This window comes from Formica exsecta, unplaced genomic scaffold (assembly GCF_003651465.1).
Source record: "Formica exsecta isolate Colony F162 unplaced genomic scaffold, ASM365146v1 scaffold1106, whole genome shotgun sequence".
Taxonomy (NCBI): Eukaryota; Metazoa; Arthropoda; class Insecta; order Hymenoptera; family Formicidae; genus Formica; species Formica exsecta.
In genome coordinates, this window is record NW_021848447.1 from 1 (window position 1) to 9,255 (window position 9,255).

General features: G+C 35.4%; 1 long non-coding RNA gene across 2 annotated transcripts; it reads right to left on the reverse strand.

Moving 5' to 3' along the window:
- Positions 1 to 2,834: 2,834 nt before the first annotated feature.
- On the reverse strand, positions 2,835 to 7,911 carry LOC115236404. 2 transcript variants are annotated; one of them, XR_003884183.1, is made up of 3 exons: positions 7,741 to 7,911; positions 4,994 to 5,084; positions 2,835 to 2,966 (listed from the first exon to the last, which is right to left on the reverse strand). It is a non-coding gene; the product is annotated as an uncharacterized LOC115236404 (long non-coding RNA). The 2 variants fall into 2 exon arrangements; XR_003884184.1 differs by lacking the exon at positions 7,741 to 7,911 and adding an exon at positions 5,307 to 5,356.
- Between the last annotated feature and the right edge of the window lie 1,344 nt (positions 7,912 to 9,255).

Here is a 9,255-nt window from a genome sequence, read left to right on the forward strand (position 1 = left end):
TGGGAACGGGCCAACAGAGCATCATACAGGGCCTCAAGAGAAATAACACGAACACGCATTCTATTACACTAGCAGGCTCCACCTCCGTGGACGGACGATGTTCCGGGACGGAATATAGCGACGCCTTTGGAACCTGGAAAGACGTCGTCGTCCAAGCAGTCGTCAAGGTAACCCTGCGAGACTTCGAAGTCTCGATCGACCGGAAATCAAACGAGGTGATCCTCCCATCTGGCGTGCACTGCAAGGCATCACTAGGCGAATGCCTCGACATCGACGGATCAGAAACTTACTGGAATATCGCCCCAAGAGATAGTTGCCATTTCGACAGGTATGATGTTCTCTATGAGGGAATAGCCAGCAAACTGACCGCCAAGGGGAACTATACAACACCAACACTATATTCGCGCTCACTAAAACAACGAAGCTCAACCTATGCGGATACCGCCTGCTGCAAACTGAACACCCGAAATTATCAGTTCTGGAAACACAGAGAGGCAAAGCCTTCAAAACCAGAGCCAGAGTATCTGTCAACAACTTAGACATATTCTCTTATGTGAACTCGAAATTCCTGTATGTGGAGAAACACATCAAAACACAGCTCTCACAATTATACCGAGACATCATGGAACAGAAATGCGCCTTGGAAAAACAGATACTACATAACGCTCTCTCTCTGGCAAGCATAGCGCCTGACGAGATGGCTTACAGAATAATGAAGGAACCAGGATACACCGCAATAATAGCCGGCGAAGCCATGCACCTGATCAAGTGTGTACCTGCAGAGTGCCGCGTGCGATCCGTGGAAGGCTGTTACAATAAGCTACCGGTCACCTACAAGAACCAATCAATATTCTTACTACCCGGATCGAGAATACTCACCAAAACAGGAACACCGAGGGATTGTAATGAACTCTTGCCGACGATGTACAAAATCTACAACACCTGGTATCGGCTAATGCCAAAACCAGTTGAATCAATGGCACCACCAATGATACACCCGTTAACGAAACCAACATGGAAGTATGTCAGCCCAACATCCCTCGCCACCAGCGGCATCTACACGAACGAGGACCTCGACTGTCTACGTGATCACATCATGTTTCCCATGGAAAAACCTTCCATGCTAAATACAATCGCACGAGGAGCAATGGGCCAGGAGATTCCAGTGGGTAGTTTATCCCTGATAAACCTATTTGACGAGAAAACATTGGACCAGATTGCAGAAAATGCAGGCATACGTCTCTGGAAGGGATTTATGACATTTGGATCCGCCAGCGCAGGGATACTCACAATATTCATAGTCGTCCGGCTCGTAAAATTAATAGTGGACACAATCATCCATGGTTACGCTCTCCATTCCATTTACGGGTGGAGTCTACATCTACTGAGAGCAATATGGACATCAGTAACAAATCTACTTCTGTACATGGGAACTCCGAGCAGAAGAAACGATAGAGGCAACGGCGGAAATCAGCGTCCCAATCAAATACCCCCGCCAAACGAAGAATTATCTCCCATAACCCCTTCTACGACCGAAAATCTGCACCCTAAAGCCCCCCCCCCCAACACCAGAAGAAATAACCCCACAACCCCGAGTGAGTTATACGAGTGAAGTGTGCAAAGATTTTAAAGAACTTAGGAAATTGTTAGATGAATGAGACTAAAATAAGGAATAACATAAGAAACATATAATGAAAATTCGATTATGTAATTGATAATGTAATCTTGTAGTATGTATACAAAGGAAAATGTCGAATCTCGGTTCAACATTTTCTTTTAAGGGGGGAGGTGTCACGTCCCGCGACTAATTTTTCCGAATTTCTTTCTCTTACTGTATATTTCAAACTAGCAAAAAGAATTCTAAGTTCCTTTTTAAGCGATTCGAAAAGCCCGCTCTCGGCGGCCATGACACCTTGCTTCTCCTAGTATCTAAGCGCGGCGCTACTATAGAAGCGCGTCGTCCCACTACTTCGCGATCCCACTACCACGTACTCCCAATTGCGGGCGACTGCAGCGGCTGAGCCGCCGAAACGAAGGACCTCAGTGCAGGCCCCGACTTCGTCAGTCTCATCCGCAACCTCGTACTGACAACAAGTCTAAATCGGGACTCCACATCTAACTCTAACTCTAATTCAATCCCTAAATTCAAACTCTAGTTTAACTCTAACCTTAGTGTATTAGCTATAGTGTACAAGTAGTGAATAAATATATTATAGTGTTAAAATTCTAGTTGATTATTTTAAAGGATAAAAACCCTCATACTTCTTTATTACTACCAAGCGCGCAACGTATCATTTTATTCCGCCACGCGTTCAACACGTTAATTACTCTCTATATTCGAATATCCATCCCTCGTGTATTTAAGTGAGAAATTATAATTCAAGTTTCAACTGGCTTCATCCATCACACAATTAACACACCTAATTACAATACAGCAGTGCGGTCCCTCGCACGCCAATATTGTTATTAGCAATAGACACATAATACAGCAAGTACGGTCCCTCGCACGCCGTATTACATAACACACGCACCTCCGAAATAGCAGTGCGGTCCCTCGCACGCTACGCGTTTACACACATAACCAATGCATAAAGCCAGTGTTCGCGATTCTAATTATCGACATTAACAAATGCCAAAAAGTAGGCGAGGCGGAGTAAAGAAACGTGCCCGACGTCAATTAATAGAGCTATCCTCTAAACCCGCTAATTCCTACGAAGCGCAATACATCCGGCGATTGATCTATCCAGCAATACCTTTTTATTAATACTATTTATTAATATCATTTTATTAATATTATTTTGTTATTAGAATATAATCCATAAATCTATCCCATACCTTATCGGCTACGACGTTCGAGTCGATGGCATCGATACCACCATCGTCCGCTCTTGTGCTAAACTCGTGTGTCTTATAAGCAAGCTCTGGGCATTTCTTTCGTGTTTGTAATGATGGTTCCAGAGTGGGTCCTGCAAAGTTCATAATTTCTTAAATCTCATTATTTCTTTTTTTTCTTAATTGAATTGTAATGTCATCGCTTTGTTTGGTCTTTTAATCGCAAATATACCCAATTGTCTAATTGAATTATATAATCAGAGATCTTATGATATACATGTTTGATCAAAACATTGTTTAAATATTAATCAAATACGACTTTCACAAACTCTTGTTTTTAATAGTATTTATTTAACCAATTTCTTCCTTAAAGATGGTTATCTAAGAGATTCTTTTTTAATTTATTAATTTGATGCCGGACTTATGTTCGTAAATTCATTACAACTCTCAATGATTATTTATTGTTCCCTTTTATTTTAAATTGAATTCCGCGTCGTTTTTTAAGTGACAAATACATATAAATACAAATGTACAAGTTTGCAAATTTGCCTCGGTGAGGGAAAAGAATTTTTAAAAATCAAAACATCTTGACAAAATTCCGGTTAACTCTCCAAGTATATGTAAAGCAAGATAAACATAGGAGCCACTATTTGTTTTATGATATGCGACTCGCTATAAGTGTTTTTTGGAAGTGGGGGTGCTAGCTTAATGGCAAGTCAGCACCCCCATCTTTAATATCATTTTCCTGCTAATGGATAGGAGCAATAAATTCGCGCTTAGAGCAATACATTAACAATAAATTAGCACTTAATTATGCACTATAGCCAATTTTTCGTGGTGGGGGGCCAGGTTAATATGGGTAACTATCTACTATGATAATTGTATTAAATTATTCAAAGAAAGTTTTATCGGTTATGTAAGTTATGTAAGTTTTTAAGTTATGTAAGTTTTTACATAAAAACGCTAAAATTTTCTACGGAGAAAGCTAGTATTCTTTGATCTTAAATATTTGAATCTTTTATAAAAGTCTTCAGATATCAAATCTAAAATTTTCTTTAAGGCCTGTTCTCGCTTGACCGATTGACTTTCCGTTATAATCGTTCGTGCAATCCTAATCTTAAGGTAAAATTTCCGAACTACCGTGTATGTGTATACGTGAGTATTGAAATTCTATTTCTTATCAAATATACCCCGAATTATTGATAAGGAAATAAAATATAAATGTAACAATGAGAACAATGACTCGTACTTTCTCATTGTTTAATGAATAAAAAGAAATATAAGATCATTGTTTTCTCTCTCTGAAGTTTTAATTGTTAATAATCGTATATGGTATTTCTTCTAGATCTCCAGTGGTGTGTATCGTGAATATAACTAGATTATAATTAAATTATAACTAGAATATAATTAGATGAATCACAATTCTCTTTTTTTTAATTTTACAATATTAACACGTAAAAGTCAAATAGCACGACACCATTAGCGATATTATTAATGAGCTGAATATCTGTCAACTCGTGTAAAAGAGAAGAATAACAGGAAAACGACCGCAAATAAAGATTACATAGATAAGGATAGTAGAGTTTGATCGTCCATATGATTTATATTTTGGGTTTATTCCATTTTTTAAGAAAACGAGTACCGTCGACGAAATGGAAAAATCAACGGCGCGGAATTTATTGCAGACAAATTGCCTTATGTAAAACGAGATCGCAGAAGATCATGTAAGATAGTGGATGATTAAATTTGAGCGACGACTAGCTAAGAAATCAACGATTAGCGGAATAAGGTCTGACATAGTTTTTTAAGACAATATTTTTTAATATATCATATTATAATAAAATATAATATATAATCTTAATCTTAATATAATCTTATATAATATATAAGAGTAATATAATGTATATTATATATATATTACATTATATATTCTTTGTTCAAACACATTTGCAATAATTTTTAAAACTTTATATTAAAATACTATTTTTTTTTCTTATGTCACATGTGAAATATCAGGTCATAGGTAAATTTTTTATAATTTTTGTTGGTAAGTAAATGTTGAAAATTTTCTACTGTTTAAGAGATAAATGTTCGTTGAAAGTAAATACAACCAAAAAGATATGTGTATTGTCTTGCTTCTAATTACGAATGTTATACTCACTCGATAACGGCTGTTGCGGCGCACATCGTACAATCGCATGCTCCTGGTGCGGTCCTATATATGTGTACATGCTCTTGTATTCTGAAGGAAGCTGCCGTAACAAATAATTAAAGCACCATTTGCAGATTATACTATGCATATGACAGCATATGATTAAAGAAAGATTACAGAAATAGGTGTAATAAATTAATTAGAAAGAATTCTAGCTCCCCCAAAAATATCTCGAAAAGTTAGACATATGCATCCCCTAATTCAAGAGAAATGACAATCGAATTCCTGTATATGGATTATATAAATTTTCTGATTCTCTCACTTTGTCAATCGGCATTGAAGGGCACACACGGCAGAGGTTCCAGAACAGTGTTGCCAACTTAGCGTATTTTCCGCTAGATTTAGCTTAATTATGTATCAGTTGGGGTGTAAAAATTATGTTTTAGCATATTCGGTGATTAGCTTATTTTCTGGATTATTAGAGAACTAAAACTGCGGATTTTTTCTATAATAAACTTTACTTTCTTTTTTGCTAAGTTTTAATTAGAGACATTATATATATAATTAGTTAATTGATTCAGAAAAGACTATGACCTAGAGGGCTTCTAGGAGAGAGAGGCGCCAACGGGTCATGTGATCAGCCAATCACGAAATGACTGGTCACATGACCCGTTGGCCCCTCTCTCTCCTAGAGGCTCTCTACTATGGCCCATTCATAAGCATAAACGATACGGTAAAACATTCACATCTATAGAATAGCAGTAAGCTGAAACTGAAAATCTTTAGTACTGGCAATGAATATCGGAACGCAACCTATATATAACGATAACGTAAAACTCGATTGCAGCTTTCACATATATTAAGCTTACAGCTTTTAAGTAGCGAATATTATTATAATATAAATTTAGACAGTCTAAATTTTTACACCAAATCTAAACTTAGCTATGCTAACTTATAGGTAAAATCTCATCATTATTATTTATTTGAGAATTATGCGTTATTATTTACTTTCATCATTTTTATTAGATTAAATTTTGTTTTGTTAAATATTGAACAATAATTGGACGCTAAAAAAAATTTTATTTTGTATCAGAAGTATCTTTATATCTTTTAATTGTATATGAATAAAGACTCTTCTTTATAAAACTAAATGTTTGAATTTAAATATAATAAGATTCAAATATAATAAGAGTTGTTATATATTTAGCTTATTATTTAGCTTATTTATTTTAAATTTAGCTTATTTCGGAGTTTTTTAGTGAGTCAAATAGCGGAATTCTAAATATTATAGTTGGCAACACTGTTCCAGAATGAACCAATCATGAGACCGCGGTGTGTGTGTCAGTGGGACAGTGACACACAGTTGCTGCGTTAGCGAGCGACGCACAAAGCCGGCTGTTTCTCGATGACGGACACGCGGTGTCGTTAACAAGCCAGAATTAGGGACGTTCTATCGAGAAGGACAATGCGACTCTTCGGTGTCGATTATGACACGAAATACACTACTATACGGAAGGATATTCAGATGTTTTATTTATTTAAGTGTTCTATTGGGCCATCCTGTATATAGAACGAAAAGGGAGGAACTGTCTGTGTGAGAGAAAGTATATGTATATCACCAATGTGTGCGTGCGCGTATGCGCGAGTGTGATGTACGTAATAAAATGCAATACCCATATCTGCGCACATACGATCATTCGATAGATTTTTATCAGACAGAAAAAAATCGCGAAATGAACGATTTAGGATTATAATCGAGCTGCATTTCAGCGTATTTAAAATGATCTGTATTGGGTGCAGCAATAATGAGAGTACGAAACGATAAAAACGATAAAGCAAAGATCTCCTTGTAAGATACGTGTAAATGAACTATAAATAAATCGGACTATGCAAAATAAGAAGTGAATCAAAACAAATTATCGTGAAATCTTCGGAGAATCCAAACTGATGAATAGATCAGTTAGCATTTGTGTAACAAGTCATATTTCAAATTAAGTTTAAAAAAAAGAATGTCATAGAACTAATTGTCGAAGTCTTTTTGGATAATTTGCTAATGAGAAAAAGATAGGACAAAAAAGAGATAGACCAAAGACTAGTGAAGTCGACCACTTTCCGGTTTTACCACTTCCTCATCTTCATTCTGACAAACTTCCTGTTTGTCACACAAGACTTCTTTCTCTTCATCATAAATTCTCTCTCTTTCTCTCTATTACTTATTCTCTTCATTTATTTCAATATATCAGTTGTCGATCTAGCCAGAGTATCTTCGACACCTTGTCAATTGCCTAGCTCGTTTTCTCTACACACTTATATGTGTATATATGTGTATGCGCCTATATGAGTATCTTTGGAAAGGAACCTTTGAAGATGAAAAGACACCGGTATCAAGTGCGATGGCCGACGCATCGGTTAACACTAATCCCGTTTAATTAAATTTTCTTGCGTAAAAGTTATAGATAAAAACGGCGATCGCGAAACGGTAGTATAGACACTACTAGTCCAATCATATCTACAGTGTCGGTGAGCTATGAGCGAGTGACCGATAGTGATTCGTGTTTACATATCCGTATGAGCATGTTATAATGATGTAAGAGAGATAAAGAAAATAATATAGCTAAAGAGAAGGACAAAGAGACAAATTAAGGTAGAAATGGATCTAATATGTATTAATGACGTTTGTGCATTAGAGTATCTCTGTATATGTGTTAGTGCGTATATACGCCTATAAGCACCCAGGTGACACTCCGGATACGTACAAATAGTCGTTACGACGAGACGGAGGTCAGAGCGATAACTAAACCGTGAGACGCTACTAGTCCCAATGTTGCCGCATTGACATTGTGCTGTGTTCCGATCCCCACCCGGGTGTACTCGATATCATAGTATATGTCACGTATACTATAATATCGGATGCACCCGGGTGGGGAATCGGAACACAGCCTTGCGTAGAGCACCGCGTCGTCAGCAAGACGGCCTGCAGAGGTGGTAGGACGAAGGCCGGGTCGATAGTCCACTACGTCGTAGTTCTTCCCCTGCCGGCCGGCTGACTATGCGTTCTCGCTCTTTCTCTATTACTCCGTCTCTCTTTCTCTTCGCATCGTCACCGCGTCGCAATAACGAATTGATGATTTAGAATTACGCAATCTTGCAACACATTTCCTTTAGTTTCCATACTTTGGAAAGATTCATCGATTATTGCATCAGGCAAAATAGTATCGTTTAACACGCTGTATGGAAAAAAAATTTTTTTGATTTGAATGAAAGTGTAAAAATCAAGTTATGTAACTACTATACGCATTATGTTTAATATTTAGTAATTTAAATTTTTTGTTTACTGCGCACATATGTTATAATTTTATTATCATTTCCGAAGGTCTCTAAGATCTCCGTTTTGATTCCAAAGGATTCGCTTCCATATAACATAATGTTCATCGATACTCATCTTCGCTTTTCCTTTCTTTATATTTGCCTTTATGTTTTTTTTATGTTTTTTTTTTGTTTTAATGTATCTCCCATTGCAAATATAACAGTAAAACCTTATAAATTATCCTATATAAAACTTATATAAAACGAAAAGTTCAATAATATTTATAGTGTAATATGGCAAAAATCGTGGTATAACTAAGATAATTCTTCGTAGAAAAATAATTTGAAAACGCAGAATAAATTTTTCATTTAAGGCTTTATTTTTGAAAAAGCAATAGTAAAAGCATAAAGATTAAAATAGATATAAAAATTGATATAATATATTTATATTTTCTTATGCTTAAATAATATCTAACGCAATGTTATATTTATATATGTCCTGCAAATACATTAAAGAAATATAGAAATATACTCATAAGAAAATTTTTATTAATTTAAATATATTTTTACTATCCTTTTATTATTTTAAGCTTACTCTGTTACTTCTCTTATTTACTAAATGTAAAATTTATATAATTTTTATAATTATCTCGCTTTGTCATTTAAATAATTGTAATAGGAATTAATACGAGAATATAAATAGTATGTGCAAAAATCGTGATATAACTAAGATAATTCTTCGTAGAAAAATAATTTGAAAACGCAGAATAAATTTTTCATATAAGGCTTTATTTTTGAAAAAGCAATAGTAAAAGCATAAAGATTAAAATAGATATAAAAATTGATATAATATATTTATATTTTTTTATGCTTAAATAATATCTAACGCAATGTTATATTTATATATGTCCTGCAAATACATTAAAGAAATATAGAAATATACTCATAAGAAAATTTTTATTAAT